Here is an 18206-nt window from a genome sequence, read left to right as displayed (position 1 = left end):
GGTTTGAATTTAAACTTGAAATTTGAACTTAATTCAAATGCTTTAATCTCTTATTTCAGAAATTTAGGAAAAATTCATGGTAAGCTCATCTGTTAGAAGTAAGCTTACCCACAAAAATTCAAGGCCATAGCCTTTGTGGATTTCAAAATAAAAATCAAACTTGTTAACCTAATTCAATTAATCCCATTTAATTATGATAGTGGGACTAAGATACAAATAGTAAGTTTGAATTCAAAGTTCTTGTTTTATGAAGTTTGTTTATCAATTGGTTGGATTGCAACTTTATCGTGAAGTAAAATTCTTAACTCAAGAACCACCTAATTCAAATTATTGCATATCATCTAGAGTCAGCGACACTCGATTGACGGAGACTATGAACTAGTCCTAGAACACGAGCAAGGATTTTCTGAAGACCAGGTGAACATCACCGAGGATTTAACTAAAGCCCCGAACCAAGGTTCGGAAGTCCTTGACATTCCAGACCCCAGCCCCGCTCAAGAAGGCAAGCCCCGATGCATAACCCCGTATTTTAAATTACTACACTTATATAATTTTATACTTATATATCTATATTATGCATTAAGTCTAGGAGTTGAAATGGAACCCTAGATGCATGAATCCTAGGAACCTATGTATTGTGCATGAGTCCTTATCTAATAGATGCTCCGCTAATAGGACCGGCAGAAGTCGAGTGATTTCCTATCACTCGCGCGATTTAGGAGTTGAATGTTTACTATTCTGCAATCACTATAAGGATGATGGACGGGGTCATGTGCGGTATCATGACTTAAAGGTTACCCCGTCTGTGTTGATAAAAGTTGATAAGGTTGCAGTGTGTGGTAGCTGTGGTCAAGTGTTTGAAAGTACTAGCCATATGCCGTAAATATGGTATACGGTAAGACTAATACCTGATTTGCCCGGCAAATGGACTTATCGCCTCCACTTGATATATTGGTTTTTGTTGCACATACGCACCAACGTGTGGGAGTATGTTCTGCGTAGCAGACAGGCGTACGATCATACAGTCGCGCTGTAGACGTACATCATGCACATTGGATGTGCGTATGGTCCTGCAGTCGCTTGTGGTGGCCCTGATCCATAACCCGTAATATGATGGGAACGGTTGTTCGGAAAGATAAGTTTCTGAACGTGTGAGTTAGGATCCCTTGCAAGATTATGAATCTCGATTCAGAATTGTCCGTTTCTCGCGGAGATTGAGACTGCTTGTTCCTTCTGCCACATAGAGTAAGAACAGTAATTATTGTTGGAATAATCTTGATGGATGCTAATCTCTACCTTGCTTGTCTAAAATAGGTACTTACCTAGAATGGTTAATGCAACTAGAAGCTGAAAGCTAAAACATGAACGTTAGATCATATTCTTTGTTGCTTTTCAGCTGAAATTAAATCCGTGTCAGACCCGGGGCCACCGGGCTGGGCATGTTACGAAGTTTAAGAGATTAAGCCCGTCTTATCTCTTATTCATTTTGTTTATCTCTTGTTTATCCCGTTTAAATAGGAGATAGAGCTAACCAACACGGAGAGGATCTACTCGAGATATGTTCTGGTGTGATCCCTCGACGGGAGTTGGTTAGCATCTTTGTAACTCTGACCTCTCGGATATATAAGGGAGGTCAGGGACCCCCCTAAAAATAGAAGATCATTAGGACATTCTACATCAAAAGCAATACAAACCATACAGGACGTAGGGTGTTACGCTCCGTGCGGCCCGAACCTGTCTAAGTCTTGTGTTCCTTGCACCTTCGAGTTCCTGATCTCGGCGTCTCCTCACCCAAAACTTACCACCTTGGGCATATCCCTCGGTGGGTAGCCGGTTAAACACCGACAGCTGGCGCGCCAGGTAGGGGAGCGCGTCGAAGATCCATCGGCGAGCTCGATGGCATCATTCAAATTCATCAGGTCAGTTCCCTCTCAGGGCACGACATTCGTTTTTGGTTCATGGGCCTGCGTCGCAGATGGTGCGGGCAGTTTCCGGCGATTCCTCGTCGACATGAAGCCAAAGACCCCCGTTGCGGATCTCCGCAGCGACCTCGACAAGTTCGTCGACGGGCTCGACAACTTGCCGCTCCACACTTCCGCAGCATAGATCGAGATGGAGTCCGCTCCAGCCTCGACTTCTTCTGGTGTTGCGGCAATTCCCCCTGGTTTGGACTCGTTCCAATCTAGGGATCTGCATAACCGATCTCAACTCGGCTTGTGCGAATCGGCCACTGACCTTCACGAGGCCAACGCCTCTGGGTCCCTCTCCATGTTAGAGAAGGACCTGGACTTGCTACTCCAGGTCGGAAAGCTTGAAGCCACCGCGTGTCGGGGGCTTCGGGTTGTTCCGGTACCGGTGATTTGGTGGTCACCTCTCTATCGGAGGGGCACGTGGTGCACTGGAGGGGCATGCCACTCCCCAATCTACTCGAGGTAGAAGGTCGACTCGTGGCCCACCTTGAGCCCTTGCCTTTTCAAGAGGGCAGGCCTTTGGCCACCGTGGCGGAGGGGTCGACTGAACTAGTCGACGAAAGTTCTCATGAGCTTTCCTCCCGCCAGGTGCTGATGGCCGAAGAAGGCGAGGGCGATGAGGACCTCCTCATCGTCAACTTTGAAGCGATCTCTGAGGATGAGATCACAGCCGACGCCGCTGACGAGAACGATGCCGATCGTGAAGCGCGGAGGGCCAGGAACAGGGCCCGTGCGATCCGGCGGAGGAGGGCCAACGAGCGAAGGCGATCTATGCATCGCGAGCTCGATCCTGAGTTTGCCACCGTAAGTGAGCAGGGTTTCCGGACTCCGGTGGCCAACATCGCCAGGGTAACGGCCATCCTCGAGCGCAGCCATGATCCGGAAGTGCGTCAAGCGCTCCTTTATGCACAGAGGGCCTGGATCCAGTTGGATCAGCACAACCCAGCGCCCACCATCAGGGAGGAGCGCGTGGGTGAGAGCCGGAGCCAGGCTCACAGCCGAACGGCTGGTAGCCGTCCTCGACACCAGCCCAGCAACGACAACGCTCGCGGGAGCCAGACCCCTGGCGGGAGGCAGCAGCCACCGCAAGGGGGTCAGCCACGACAAGTCAATCATCGACTTCCTCCTGAGGATCTGCGCCAGCACATCAATGAAGGCCGCGATGCGCGGACCGTGATTTCTTCCAGGCGCAAGACCCGTGAAGAAGTTGAAAACGAAGGTACTGACTGTAGTGATCGATTTCCTGCTTTCTCTGCACGTTTCAGCAGCTACAAGTACCCAGAGGGTTTCAAACCCATTGGCATCACCAAGTACGACGGCAAGCAGGCTCCTCAGCAGTGGCTCCGTTGTTACTCCACGGCTATCGAGGTAGCAGGGGGCTCAAACGTTACCAAAGTCGTCTACTTCCCGATGGCTTTGGATCCTGCGCCGCTCACTTGGCTGGAGAGCCTCGGCAGCAACTCTATCGACTCCTGGGAACGACTTAAGAAGGTCTTCATCGACAATTTCCAGGGAGCGATTGCTCGTGCAGGTACTTGACATGATCTTTCCCAGTGCAAGCAAGAACACAACGAGCTCCTGCGGTCCTACACGCGTCGCTTCTTCGACGTCCGCGCCACCATCGCGAACATCTCGGAGGAGGACATCATCGACTGTTTTTATAACGGCATCACCGACCCGAGCATATACAGAGACTTCAGGCGGAACAGGCCGAAAACTGTTGCTGGCCTTCATGATATGATGCACGATTGGTCCGAGCAGGAGGAGAAGATGCGGGAGTGGTTCCCGCGGCGCCACGATAACAATCTGCGACGCCCAAACAACAACCGCAGCGATAAAGGCCAGCGGGACTTTTCCGGGCCACCCCGGAAACGAAAGCCAGATGATGTCATCGCGGCTATCGATCGTCCTTCACAGGGCAAGAAGTCGACGACACAGGAGGAGTTCGAGAAACTCCTGCAGAAGAAGTGCCCATGGCATCCGGGCGCTAGCCATGCCGCCATTGACTTCTACCACCTTCGGAGGACGTTCAGTAACGCCGGTGGTGGAAAGAAGAATAAGAAGCCTGCTGACAAAGAACCCGAGGATGATGACCACGACGACCAGGGGCGCAATCCGAAGTTCCAGGATGCCTCGAAGGTCGTCAACATTATCTTCGGAGGAGATGAGGATTTCGGTTCCAGGCGGGACCAGAAGCTGCGTCTTCGGGAGATCTTGTCCATTGAGCCGGCGGTACCACGACCACTCCGTTGGTCGGAGGTCCCCATCTCGTTCTCTTTTGATGACCAGTGGACGAGCTTTTCCGAGCCCGGTAAGTTTCCCTTGGTCCTGGATCCTGTGGTGGCGGAGGTCAAGCTTACAAAGGTCCTGATCGATGGCGGGAGTGGGCTCAATCTCATCTTCATCAGCACTTTGAAGAAGATGGGTTTGGATTTCAAGGATATGCTGGTTCCCAGCAAGTCCCCTTCTACGGCATCGTCCCAGGTAATGCGGCGCACCCGGTTGGTACGGTGGTCCTCCCAGTCACCTTCGGCACGCGGGAGAATTATCATACTGAATTCATCAAGTTCGAAGTGGCTACTTTTGACTCTTCTTACCATGCAATACTGGGTCGACCGGCACTTGCCAAGTTCATGGCAGTGCCGCATTATGTCTATCTGCTTCTTAAGATGCCAGGACTCGGTGGAGTGCTCACCCTCCGCGGTGACTTGAAGAAGTCGTACGACTGCAATCAGGAGGCGATCCAGTACGTTTCGACTACTCGCGTGCCAGATGCTTCGGGAGAAGTATTCGCGGCCGCGCAGCAGCTCTACCAGACCGGGCTGGAGATTCCTTCCAAGAAGGCCAACAAGTCGAGCATCCAGTCGACTAATGATGTGGCCCTCAAGATGATCCAGCTCCAGGAGGGAGATTCATCCAAGACGGCCATCATCGGTGCGGGCTTGGGTGACAAATAGGAACTCGCGCTCATCAGCTTTCTTCGGGCTAACCGAGACATATTCGCGTGGAAACCAGCGGATATGCCAGGGGTGCCCAGGGAGTTGATCGAGCATGCTTTGAATGTACACCCGACGGCTACGCCTAAGAAGCAACGCCTGCGGAGGTTTGCCCACGACAAGCGTGAGGCCATTAAACGGGAGATCGCTAAACTTCTCGCGGCTGGATTCATTAAAGAAGTAATCCATCCAGATTGGGTAGCGAATCCCGTCCTTGTAAAGAAAAAGAACAATGAATGGAGAATGTGTGTCGACTACACCGATCTCAACAAGCATTGCCCAAAATATCATTTTGGGCTGCCGCGCATTGACCATGTTGTCGATTCGACGGCTGGGTGTGTCCTTCTTTGTTTTCTTGATTGTTACTCAGGGTATCATCAGATTGCGCTCAAGGAGGAGGACCAAATCAAGACTGCTTTCATCACCCCGTACGGGACTTACGCTTACAAAACAATGTCCTTCGGGTTGAAAAATGCAGGAGCAACATACCAACGTGCGATCCAGATGTGTTTCGCAGATCAGCTGCACCGGAATGTTGAGGCCTATGTGGATGACGTGGTCATCAAGACCAGGGATTCCGATAACTTGATCGCAGACTTGGAAGAAACATTTAGCAGTCTACACAGATATCGGTGGAAACTCAATCCCACCAAGTGCATTTTCGGAGTACCTTCAGGGAAATTGCTCGGGTTCATCGTCAGCAACCGGGGCATCGAAGCCAACCCTGTAAAGATCATGGCCATTACTGATATGGAGGCTCCGGCCACAATCAAGGATGTGCAGAAGCTGACAGGTTGTATGGCGGCCCTGAACAGGTTCATCTCCCGACTCCCTGAACAGGACTACCTTTCTTCAAGCTCCTAAAACGCCAAGACAAGTTTCAATGGACGGAGGAGGCCGAGCGGGCTCTACAAGACTTGAAAATTCACCTCCAGTCACCTCCGATCCTTATAGCTCCGCTACCGGAAGAGGATCTACTACTCTACATCGCGGCGACAACCCACGTTGTCAGCAGTGCTATTGTAGTCGAGCGAGGCGAAGAAGGCCATGCGTTTGGAGTGCAGAGGCCTGTCTACTTCGTCAGCGAGGTCCTCTCTGAATCAAAGGTATGGTATCCAGCTGTTCAAAAGCTCTTATATGCAATTTTAATTACATCAAGAAAGTTGCACCATTACTTCAATGAATACAAGATCACTGTGATTACGGATTTCCCGCTGGCGGATATTCTCCATAATCAAGATGCCACGGGATGCATATCTAAGTGGGCAGTGGAACTGGGGGCTTTGTCAATCGACTTCAAGCCCCGCACTACAATCAAGTCACAGGCTCTAGTCGACTTCATGGCTAAATGGAGGGAGAATCAAGTCCCAACCCCAGTGGACAAGCCAGAGCACTGGACCATGTATTTTGATGGGTCCCTCAAGCTCGACGGCGGGGGCGCTGGTGTTTTGCTCATCTCCCCACGTGGCGAACAACTGAAGTACATCCTTCAGATCCTATGGAAGGTATCCAATAATGAAGCCGAGTATGAAGCCTTGCTTCACGGGCTTCGTTTGGCGATATCACTAGGGATCAAGCGACTACTCGTATATGGCGATTCTCTTCTTGTTGTTCAGCAGGTAAATAAGGAATGGGACTGCAACAAGGAGACAATGGATGCATACGTACAAGAAGTGCGCAAGCTGGAAAGCAAGTTTTCCGGCTTGGAGCTTCACCATGTGCTACAGGAGCACAATGTTGGTGCAGATATCCTTTCCAAGTTGGGGTCAACGCGCGCTCAAGTCCCGCCGGGGGTTTTCATCCAGGAGCTTGATCAGCCATCCATCAAGCCTTCTCCGCAGGTAACCATCGACTCGGGTTCCCAACAACCCGATCGAGAGGTTATGGTGCTGGGGGAGGACTGGCGAGCGGCCTTTATCGACTTCATTCAAGACCAACGGCTACCAGCGGGAATTGACACCAAGAGTGCAGAAGCGGTACGCGTCTTGCGAAGAAGCAAGGGCTTCGCCCTGGTCAACGGCAAGCTCTACCGGCGTGGCGCTCGGTCAGGAGTTCTCATGAAGTGCGTCACGAAGGAAGATGGTTACGACATACTGCGGGAGATCCACGAAGGCGTTTGCGGCAACCATGCGGCTTCAAGAACGCTGGTTGGGAAAGCATACAGGGCCGGCTTCTGGTGGCCCACTGCAGTCACCGACGCGGAGGATCTCGTGCGCAGGTGCCAAAATTGTCAATTCTTCGGCAAACAGACACATGTCCCAGCTCATAGCCTCATCACCATACCGCCATCCTGGCCTTTTGCCTGTTGGAGCCTTGACATGATCGGGCCCTTCACGACGGCACCAGGTGGCTTCACCCATGTTCTGGTGGCTATCGACAAGTTCACTAAGTGGATCGAGTACAAGCCGATAGCCAAGCTCACGCCAGACCGGGTCGTCGACTTCATCACAGATATTATGCATCGCTTCGGCTTCCCCAACTCCATCATCACGGACTTAGGGTCAAACTTCACGGCGAACCAGTTCTGGGAGTTCTGCGAGAATGCTTGCATTGAAGTTAAATATGTCTCGGTTGCACACCCCAAGGCTAACGGACAAGTCGAAAGGGCGAACGGCTTGATCATTGACGGCCTCAAGAAGAGACTTTATGATGAAAACAGCAAGAAGGGAGGCAAATGGGTGCATGAGTTGCCACATGTCATCTGGGGGCTTCGGACTCAGCCGTCCAAAGCCACAGGACAAACACCCTTTTTCCTCGTGTATGGATCCGAAGCTATTCTACCAGCCGATATCATGTGGAAGTCTCCAAGGGTCGAAATGTACAGTGAAGGCAAGGCGGACGAGGCGCGGCAGCTAGAGCTCGATTCTGTGGAAGAAGCTCGCTGTACCGCCCTTGTTCAGTCAGCCCGGTACCTGTAGGGGATCCGGCGATACCATGATCGCAACATCAGGGAGCGGTCATTCAGCGTCGGTGATTTGGTCTTGCGCCGTATTCAGGACGAGTCCGGCCTCCACAAGCTCAATTCAAGGTGGGAGGGCCCATTCGTCGTCAAGCAGGTCACAAGGCCAGGGTCTTATCGACTACAATTCCCCGAGGGTCGCAAAGTCCCAAACTCCTGGAACGTTCAGAACCTGCGCAAGTTCTACCCTTAAGTCGAGGCCCGGTGATCGCTAATTCCCCGGGGGCTCAGAAGATCTCCTTTTCCCGAATCACTTTGGAGGCCATGAGCCACACGACTCGGGTTGTACATGCCTTCTTACTCCCACGATGGCTAGTGTCACATGCAAACATATATATATCGACTTCTTGTCGCGCATGACGCGGGGGCTACGGCCACGGTCATCCCCCTTCGACTTTCGTTTCTGACAGAGCCCTCGGCTCCGGCTAACTCCTCGGCATATCGAGTTCCGCCGTGACCTTGGATGGTCGCACGCGACAGCAGTCGCACTTTTTCCAACACAGTCGATCCGCTCGACTGGCTTACACCTAGTACGTTGGAAAGGCTCGCATAAAGAGCCACATCGACTACATCCTGAGTGGCTGCACTCAGAACAGTCTTGTTTTTGCCAAAAGGAATGGCAAGCTCGTGGCGCTGCCCGCACTCGCTCCTTGCAAGCTTGATCCGTCCGTCCGGGTCTTCTCCAGCTTACGGAGCACGCTCACAGCAGGAGCGACCTTCGACTACACCCCGTCCGCCGCACTCGGGACAGTCTTATTTTTAAGCCCTATGCACGGCAACCCCGCGACGATGCTCGCGTTCTTTCCTAACAAGTTTAGACCCGCTCGATCGAGTTGTGGCTATTCTGTTAGACGAGTACTCGCTGCCCTTCGGGTCGTTGCACCCAGGGAGGCGTCTACTACTTGAGTCTCGTCAGCCTAGATCCCAATCCAGCTAAGACACGCAAACAAGTAGAGATGTCGAGTAAAGCATTTACATACAAGAATGATTAATTGTTTCATACACCCTAATCCTGTAGTACATTGTGTACAATTTGCTCCGCTACAGGTTGGGCCTCTTGCAAGTACTCTTTGAATCGCTCGTCTGTGCAGTCCGCCGCCATCCCTTGCGCAAAGATGCTCAGCTGCGCATTTGGCACGAAGGACTTTACATAGGCGAGGGCATTACTCACGCACGCAACTGGAGCTTCGGATAGGAACTTCAGCATTTTCTTCGGGGCCTCGCGGAGTCGCTCCAGCAGGGGCCGCGGGCCTGCTTCGCCTTCTTCCAGCGGATCCACCATATCCACCAGCTCCTGGGCGGCTCCCCGGAGGTCCTCCAGCTCCTGGTGCTGTTGCTCGTTCTTCTCGCCCAGCGTTTTGACCTGCTGAAGGCAGTCGACGAACTGACGTTCAGTATTGCCAACCACCTTCTGCAGCCTTTCGACTTCATCTGTACAACGATACAGCATATTCTTCACGTCATTCTTGAGCAGCTAGGTCTCTTGAGTCCTTTCTTGCTTCAGTACATCAAGCTCTCGCTGCAGATAGCAATTCTTCGTCTTCTCCTTGGAGATACGTTTGTTCAGGGCAGCTAACTCTCGCGCGTCACTCACAACCGCGCGGAGTTTCTCCGACTTCTTCTGGGACTTGGTGATTACATGCTGCACAAAAGGCGGAGATTGAGTCACAATCAACTCACCAATGAGCACATCTGGAACATTACCCGAGTATTACCATGGAGAAGTCGTATAGCTCCTTGAAGGTGCTCTTGAAAGTCTTCAGATTTTCGGCCGTCAGCAGGAGGTCGTCCACCAGGTCGGTGGTGATGATGTTCTGGTACCCTGGCTCGGTCCTCAGCACCTCACGGGGGCTCCCCGAGGGCCCGGCGGTATCTCCGGACGACGGCTGCGGGACACCTGCAAGTATACAATGTAGTCAACACATTGTGCCCAGACCTCGGTAACCAGTCGCGGGCAGGTAAGCGCGTACCTGTGCCATCGGTAGGAGCGGCATCAGGGGTCACGACTTGTTCTCCGCCACCAGGTCCGGCTCCTTCTGGTCGGGGCTCGGGAGGCGGCAAGTCAGGAAGCGCTGCATCTGTCTCAGGGGCCAACTCCGCGGGCACTTGTTCTCCAGACGCCGGGGGCTCGGAGGCCGCAGCAGCTGGGTCCGGTTCCACACCGGAGGGTTCAGCCCGGGACGCTGGCTCCAGGGCTGCAGTAGCCGCGCCCGGATCCAGCCAAAGCTGCACCGCGCTCGCAGCCCTGATAATGGCAAAGTCGTTATTACCCAAGTGGGCAAGAGCAAGATCTTCAAGCAGCCAAAGAAAAACTCACAGTGTCGACTTCTTTTTGGCGGCTTTCTTCACCCGCCAGCCCCGTCGAGGAGCATCTGTTGCCGGTGGCGAGGCTCGGTCGGCCGTTTGAGGGGCCCCTGCCACGGCAATAGTCACTGCATCGCTGGCGGATGGGCCCGTCTCCACCCTTTCGAGCTCGGTCCCGGGTGGCAGAGCAGGGAGACTATAAGTGGATGCTGTAAGTACTCAGCCTCATTGATACTTAGCAACTCGCCAAAACAACAATTCGATAACTGGAGGACTCGTCTTCTTGCGCCTTGCGTTTGCGCACTTGCCGCTGGCCCTTTGGCACCGGAGGTAGAGAGCCGGCCAACTCCACGCTCTGGTCGGAGGAGTTGTCCCGGTGCGGTTCCCCTTTGGCTCCTCCTTCCGCATGCGAGTCCACGCATTCGACGGACTCGCTGCTGCCTTGGGCCGCGGCAAGGCGAGCCTTCTTGGCCGCCGGGGCAGCAGCAGGGCGCGGTTCTCCTTCGGCTTCTCCTCCTGCCTACGAGTCCACGCGTTCGGCGGACTCGCTGCTGCCTTGAGCTGCAGCAAGGCGAGCCTTCTTGGGTGCCGTGGCTGCAGAAGGGAGGAGGTGATACGCTCGGGGGAGGTCCGGCTGTGGCGGGTAGCTGCAGTACAGCTCCGAGTGTCCCTGCAGAAAGTTCTTCAGTTCAGTATCGGTGCAGTAGTGGATTTCTTCAGTGAAAGAAGTCGAATACTTACCGGCGGGGGCGGATTTCGCGCGGAGAACAAGGTGGGCATGTACGGCACGGCGTTCACGTCCAGCAGCACCCGCTGAACTCGCTGGAGCGCGACTTCGTCTGGCACCTCCTCTGTGCACATGCGAGAAGGGTTAGCGGGGCCGGTGTACTCGAAGCCCAGGCAACAGCGCTGTTGGATGGGTTGGACGCGGCGCTTGTAAAATGAGAACATGACGGAGGCGCCGGTCACTCCCTCCTTCTTCTGTGCCTCGATGGCCTCCAGCAATTCTCTGACCTGTATCATCTCCATGCCGGAGGGTTCAAGGTTCCATTCCCCCCTCACCACAGGTGGTCTGTTCGACTTCGTCGGGAGTTGGGGAGCATGGTTTTCAATGTAAAACCACTGGTTTTTCCACCCAGGAAGGTTTGAGGGGAATTTGTAGGAAAGGTATTTCTTGCCGGCCTGCTGACGCAGTTGGATGCCGGCGCCCCCCACTACAGCAAGTTTCTTTGTGGTACGCTGGGGCTTGACGTAGAAGAGGAAACGGAATAGATCCTAGTGGGGCTCGATTCCGAGAAATGCTTCGCAGAAGTGGATGAAAATGGAAACATGGCAAATGGAATTGGGGTTGAGGTGATGGAGCTCAAGCCCGTAATAATAAAGAAGGCCACGAAAGAAGGAACAAGTGGGGAGGGCCAATCCCCGTTCGGCAAAATGGAAGAATGTCACGATTTCGTCGACATTCTCCATAGGGAAAGGTTCACGGAAAGAGGGGCGCCAGTTAACAAGGTTTTTCTCTTGCAGCAACCCCTCGGAAACTAGTTTGTTCAGATTGTTGAGGGAGCACTTACTGTGTGTCCACTCCGCGGTCGACGGCTCCGCCTCTTTCTTCTTCCCCCCAATCTCCGACTTCTTGGACGCCATCTCCGATGCGCTAAGCCACGAGATGCTCGGGGGCTGCAGGGAGAGGGGTGGGAGGTTGGAGCGGGAGGATCTCCTTGAGGGGACGGCGGCGGCGTTTGGCTCAGATTGGGGCTTTGGTGGTTTTTGGCGGAATGCGGACTGCAAACACAATTTTCCCTCCTCTTGCCGTAGGGTTAAGTAACCAGCGGGATAGGGAAAAGTTACTGTTCTGAAGTTCAAGAGTCGTTTTGTGGAATATTCCGAAGGTGAGGGGTCATTTGGTGATCTGATTGGATTAAAGATTCGATTAATCATTTTTTCAGGGCTACTTAGCCCGAAAAAAGGGGTTTTTCGAATCTTTGGTCTAATTACATCATTTGTATCATCACTTTGATCTCCCCTTAACGTGTCATTGTTTAGCCTTTATGCCACGATTTTTGGACCCTTACCTCCAATTTTGTGTGATTTGGATTTAAGGCTCGGGGGCTGTGGGGTACGTGGCATTGACTACTTATTTTTCAAATTTCTTTGAAGGATAAGGAGGATTACAGATTAATGGGACCCTCAGCCTGATTCTCCGATTCAACCTAAGGCTCGGGGGCTACTCCATATGGAGTGCGATTTTTAAATCGCACACCATCACAAAAATTCGGGGCTTGAGCACCTTATAGCTTCGATGCAGCCAGGCAAGTACTCGAAGAAGGACTTCAAGACGAAGCTTCGGAAGAAGTCGAAGACTGCTTCGAAAGTACTCGATAAGCCTGCAGTACTCAGCTACGAAGAGCTCGGGGGCTTGTCAGACCCGGGGCCACTGGGCTGGGCACGTTACGAAGTTTAAGAGATTAAGCCCGTCTTATCTCTTATTCATTTTGTTTATCTCTTTCTTATCCCGTTTAAATAGGAGATAGAGCTAACCAACACGGAGAGTATCTACGGAGAGGATCTACTCGAGATATGTTCTGGTGTGATCCCTCGACGGGAGTTGGTTAGCATCTTTGTAGCTCTGATCTCTCGGATATATAAGGGAGGTCAGGGAACCCCCCCTAAAAACAGAAGATCATTAGGTCATTCTACATCAAAGGCAATACAAACCATACAGGACGTAGGGTGTTACGCTCCGTGCGGCCCGAACCTGTCTAAGTCTTGTGTTCCTTGCACCTTCGAGTTCCTGATCTCGGCGTCTCCTCACCCAAAACTTACCACCTTGGGCATATCCCTCGGTGGGCAGCCGGTTAAACACCGACAATCCGGAATCATTACAAGCCTTCATAAGTCTAGTTACATGGCAAAGTATACCATGAAATGGGTAAGTCTTGCTGAGTATTAGTATACTCAGTCTTGCTAGTTTATCTTTCAGGTATGGTCTGTGTGAACCAAACGGATAGTCCAGCCTTGTTTAGCTTGTTGTTTTAAACTTTCGCGACGTGTGTAGTTGCGTGTTAATTTCTTCCGTTGTGACTCTGAACAAGCTTGTTTAGCTTGTTGTTTTAAACAACATCTCTATAAGCTACTTTAAGCTTCAAAACAGTTTTGTAATAATGTTTAATTATCCTGCGAATTAAAAGTTGGTGAGCTGTGGTGTGATTGTAAACTCGCCTTCGTGCGAGGTAAACCTACTTCGATTCTGTTGAACCGTGGTTGTATCGGGCGGAGACCCGACAGGCCAATGGGTTATTCCGTTTGAAGTGCGTTGAGTTAGTATCGTCTATATAGCGATGACTAGCGCACTTGAACTGAAATAATTTAAGCGGATTGATTGTGCCACAGAGGGTCACTTGTGCCCCGGCCCCCGCCCACAGAGTACTACTTCGGCTACAAGGACCGCAAGTACCCCTGCGGCACGCGCACCAACCGCGCCACCGCTGGCTTCTGGAAGGCCACCGGCAGGGACAAGCCCGTGCTCTCCTCCAGGTCCGCCGCCCTCAGCGTCATCGGCACGAGGAAGACGCTTGTCTTCTACCGCGGCCGCGCGCCCAACGGCAACCGACTGGATCATCCACGAGTACCGGCTGCAAAACAACGAGCACGCGCCAGCGCAGGTCGTACAAATTTAATTGGATTTAATTTATCTGCAAATGAATTCAAGTTTTACTAGTTGCCATCGTCGACTGAATTTATTTGCATTGGTTTTATTTGCGTGCAGGAGGAAGGATGGTTGGTCTGCCGCGCCTTCCAGAAGCCGATGCCCAACCAGCAGCAGAGACACGGCTGCTACGCCGGCAGCTTCCCGGCCGGCTACCCCTAGCGTGCCCACCTACTACTACGACTGCTCCAACGCCGCCACACACGCGCGGCTGCTGATGAGCGGCGTTGCAGCTCCGGCGCTTCATGACCACCACAGCCTCGCAGCGGAGTCCAAGCTGCAGGTGCATCTCCTCGCTGACATGCCGCCGCTCCAGAGCCCAGCCCTCGAGGACGCTGGCCAGAGCTACGAGCAGTCTGCGGCGGAGTCGTCGGCGGTCGACTGGAACCTGCTGAGCAGCCTGCTGCCGGCGGCACAGCTTAACTTCCATCAGCCGGCGGCTTCGCCTTCCTCTTCCTCGGCAAATAAGTGTCACTCCACGAGCAGTCGGCAAAGAGCATACGCTTTTCGAGTATCACTGCACCAGCACTCGGTAAAAAGCATACACTTTGCAGAGTACTTCTCTCAGGCAAAATCTTTGCCGAGTGCCCGATAAAAAACACTCGGTAAAGAGACCTTTGCTGACCCTTTCTTTGCCGTTTCCTCTTTGCCGACACTCGGCAAAGGGTTTGCCGAGTGCTTTTGTTGTTTTGCCGAGTGTGTTAGGTACTCGGCAAATGAGGCTTCTCCCGTTGGGGCTCCATTCCAAACCAATCTGATCCTTCACAACTTTTTTTTACCATATTAAAACACAGCACATGCGTGTCGTGCAATATTACTAGTAGGATTAAAACAATATGACTTACTACCTCTTATGAAGTAATAGATGAAAACAATTATTATACTTGTTTCTATTTTTCTATATAGAAGATAAGATAAATAATAAGGAATATTATATACCCGCTATTAGATCTAACTAACCTAACGTGATAATAACCACCCTAACGTGATTGTGCGTGACAAGGCAATCTAATGCAAGGTGTATGACAAACTTGGAAATTAAAAATGAATATATTGGTATGCAACACTTACATGCATTGTATAAGCTAAACCGAGACCTTTTCAAACCCTTTCATGACAGTTGACAGGTGCTTAGTTCTAACTTTCGTGTAACATGATAGATGCACATGCATATTGACATAATTTAGCTGTAGTACCTTATACGTGACAGGGTTACATATTTTGTTGACAGTGCCCTATCATGGCATGTACCTAATACTTGCATGTGAGTTGCATTATATGTACGTAACATATTTTAATGACACGTGATAGATGAAATTTATTTTAAGAAGTGGTAGTTGCATTTATATGTAATATATTTTGATGACTTTGGAAGTGATTATAATGTAACATATAATATATTATGAAGACACATGACTCTACAAGTCTTAGCTCTGAGCTATATATATCTAGATATATATTTAGGAAAAAAATGATCTTCTATTCCTATTTTTTGTATGATGGTTAAAAACCAAACAGCTGCACTCGATTCGAGAAACAAAATGCCGGGATAACCAATTATGCATTTTTTTCTTTTGATAATTGTTACTTATCTTTTTTGTCTTTCATTAATTATTTGTCCCTTCTAAAATTTAGTGTCTTGAATTTATTTTACCCCTTAACTCCTAGAGGCATTCGGAGTACCGTACCATAACACATTTGTAAATAAATACCAGGACGGCCATGGTATTCACTTCCAGTGAAGTCAGCACCTAAGTTAGGTTTAAATTTGAACAATATTTGTTCAAATTACAATGGGACAATTTTGTTAAAAATTTTGATTAGTTTTCAATTGTTTTTGGTGCGGAAAATAAGAAGCAAGGCCTACAAGAATAAGGCATAAACAAAATACAATAATAGGAGGTTATGGACGGAGCATGAAGTTTAGGAGGAATGTTTTTAATTAAGAGGTATCGTGATTACAAATCAATACTAAGGATAATGAACTGTATAGTCAAATGCCACAAGATATCAACCAAGAATTAGCATGTACCTGTACCTAGGTAAGGTGAAGAGGATACTCTATACGTACATGGAGCTCACGATACATGATTCCTTAAAAGCTCTCATGACACCACGCGTCTTTGAGGAACAGTGTGTAGTGTCATAAGGAAACCTAAAAGCATATCACATCTGCTTTGCATATGATGTGATCACAATACAAACATTCAGATATTCTGCATTGTAGAAGTGCAATTGCAAAACAAAGGATTGCATAGTGATGGAAAGCTAGCACAACTAGTAAAACATGCAGGCTCTCCCCACCTGTGTTGATCATGCAGCCGAGGGGTATGGAGTCTTATCCTAATTGGCCTAATGATAGCTGTGTCGACATTACTTCTTCGATGCACTGTTACGTAAACTATCTTTCATCCTCCTCATTTATTCCGGCTAGTTTTGGACCCGAGACTAATGAAAGCTTTAGTCCCAACTCCAACGGCTAGGGGACGGCGTAGAGGTTTAGTCCCGGTTGGAGCCATCAACTAGGACTAAAAGTCACTCTTTAGTCCCGCTTGGTGGCTCCAACCGGGACTAAAAGTCCTAACATTTAGTCCCGGGTGGTAACACCAACCGGGACTAAAGAATGACCCTTTAGCCCCGGTTGGTGGCTCCAACCCAAACTAAAAGGGTCTTTAGCCCGGGTTGGTGGCTCCAACCCGGACTAAAGGGTCCTTAACGAGTTAGTTTAAAAGGAAAGCATCCCATTCAAAGTCACATGTGATGTGTACGTGGGGTAGTAAAGAAGTTGTGCGTGAGGCAAGGGGTCTCGGATTCGAGTCTTAGGTATGGAGTAAATTTTTTTCTTTCCACAGACCTTTAGTCCCAGGTATGGGAACTGGGACTAATGGGACTAATAATCTAGGTCTTTAGCCCCATATTCGTAGTCCTAGTTCCATAACCACGACCAAAGAGGGCTGGGAACCAGAACTACTAAGGGATTCTATATTAGTGATGGTTAGAATTTGGAAATGAATGAAAAAGATCACTTTCATACGTACAGAGTCTTTTGAAATTCAGATGGTTGGTTGCTATCAGCCCATTTTGTACTAATTATGTAATTAAGAAAAAACGTACTAATTAAACTGTCATATTTACTATGCATCGATGCTCTTTTTCATTTGCTTATTCATGTGTCCTGCTTTTGCACAATGGTAGACTGATCCATCTTGTTAAGAATTCAAAACTTACAAACTAATGAGAATACAGATATATGATAATCAAAATAAATCTCGAGCGGGCTTTGCAGCCGAAGAAATAGTATTGTTAGAAGACAAATGTGGGTTCAACTAATTTTTATTATTTCTCAGTCAGTTACATATGGGTTCAAAGATTTATTTTCCCACAGCCAAATACAAAGAGGTTGGAACCATCACATCATACATAAAAACCAATGAACAAAATTAAGTGATACAGATCAAGTTTTCAAGTTTTGTGTGCAAAGCATGTGTTTGAAAACAACTACAAATTAAAGATACTAGCACAAATATGTCAGTGTGTTGCTACGGGCGCAGACCATATGTGCAATATCACATTGTAAGGTAAATATGATTTTATAAAGTATGATATGTTATACATATATGTATATTATATGCTAAATTTTTAACTAAAAATAAAAAAATCAGTTCATGACCGGAATGGCATAAATTGGAGTCCCTTTGCTCAAAGTGGTCAGAATGATGGCTGCGCCTTTCATTGCGATCGAGAGCAGGTCCAGCACCTGCGCAAGTGAGATCTACGCTCAGGTTGGTATGCAGTGATTCGCCAACACGGTACATCCGCGGTGTAATTGAAACGAGGAGGCCGGTGCTCCTGCGGAGAGTACAACATTCGGAGTTCATACAGTTGAATTCCAATCTACAATGACGATGTTGACTCTACACAAATAAAACACACATATTTCTGCGAGAAATAAAAACTTGAGGAATATGGATCATGAGTTCATGACTATATATGAGCGCTAGGCACCCGCCACCATTGGCCGAGCTCCCCGTTGACGCGCTCAGCAAGATCGCTGGCCGGCCACCAACTTCGTGCTCTCAGACTGTGTGCAGGCCGTGGCACGAGACGTTGCTGCCTCCTTGCATGCATGAGATAGAGTAAATTGCATGGTCTCCAAAATTGCCCCGCAGTTTTATCTAGATCACTAAACTCTTAAATCGTCCATTTAAATCCCTAAACTGTGTTAAGTGGTCCATCCGAGATCCCAAACGCGCCACGCGAGCAATCAAAGC

General features: G+C 49.9%; 1 pseudogene; it reads left to right on the top strand.

Moving 5' to 3' along the window:
* Window positions 1-15122, top strand: part of LOC112892621 — a 153368-nt pseudogene extending 138246 nt beyond the window's left edge.
* The last annotated feature ends 3084 nt before the right edge of the window (window positions 15123-18206 follow it).

Source organism: Panicum hallii, chromosome 5 (assembly GCF_002211085.1).
Source record: "Panicum hallii strain FIL2 chromosome 5, PHallii_v3.1, whole genome shotgun sequence".
Classification (NCBI taxonomy): Eukaryota; Viridiplantae; Streptophyta; class Magnoliopsida; order Poales; family Poaceae; genus Panicum; species Panicum hallii.
This window is presented reverse-complemented; position numbering and strand designations above follow the sequence as displayed.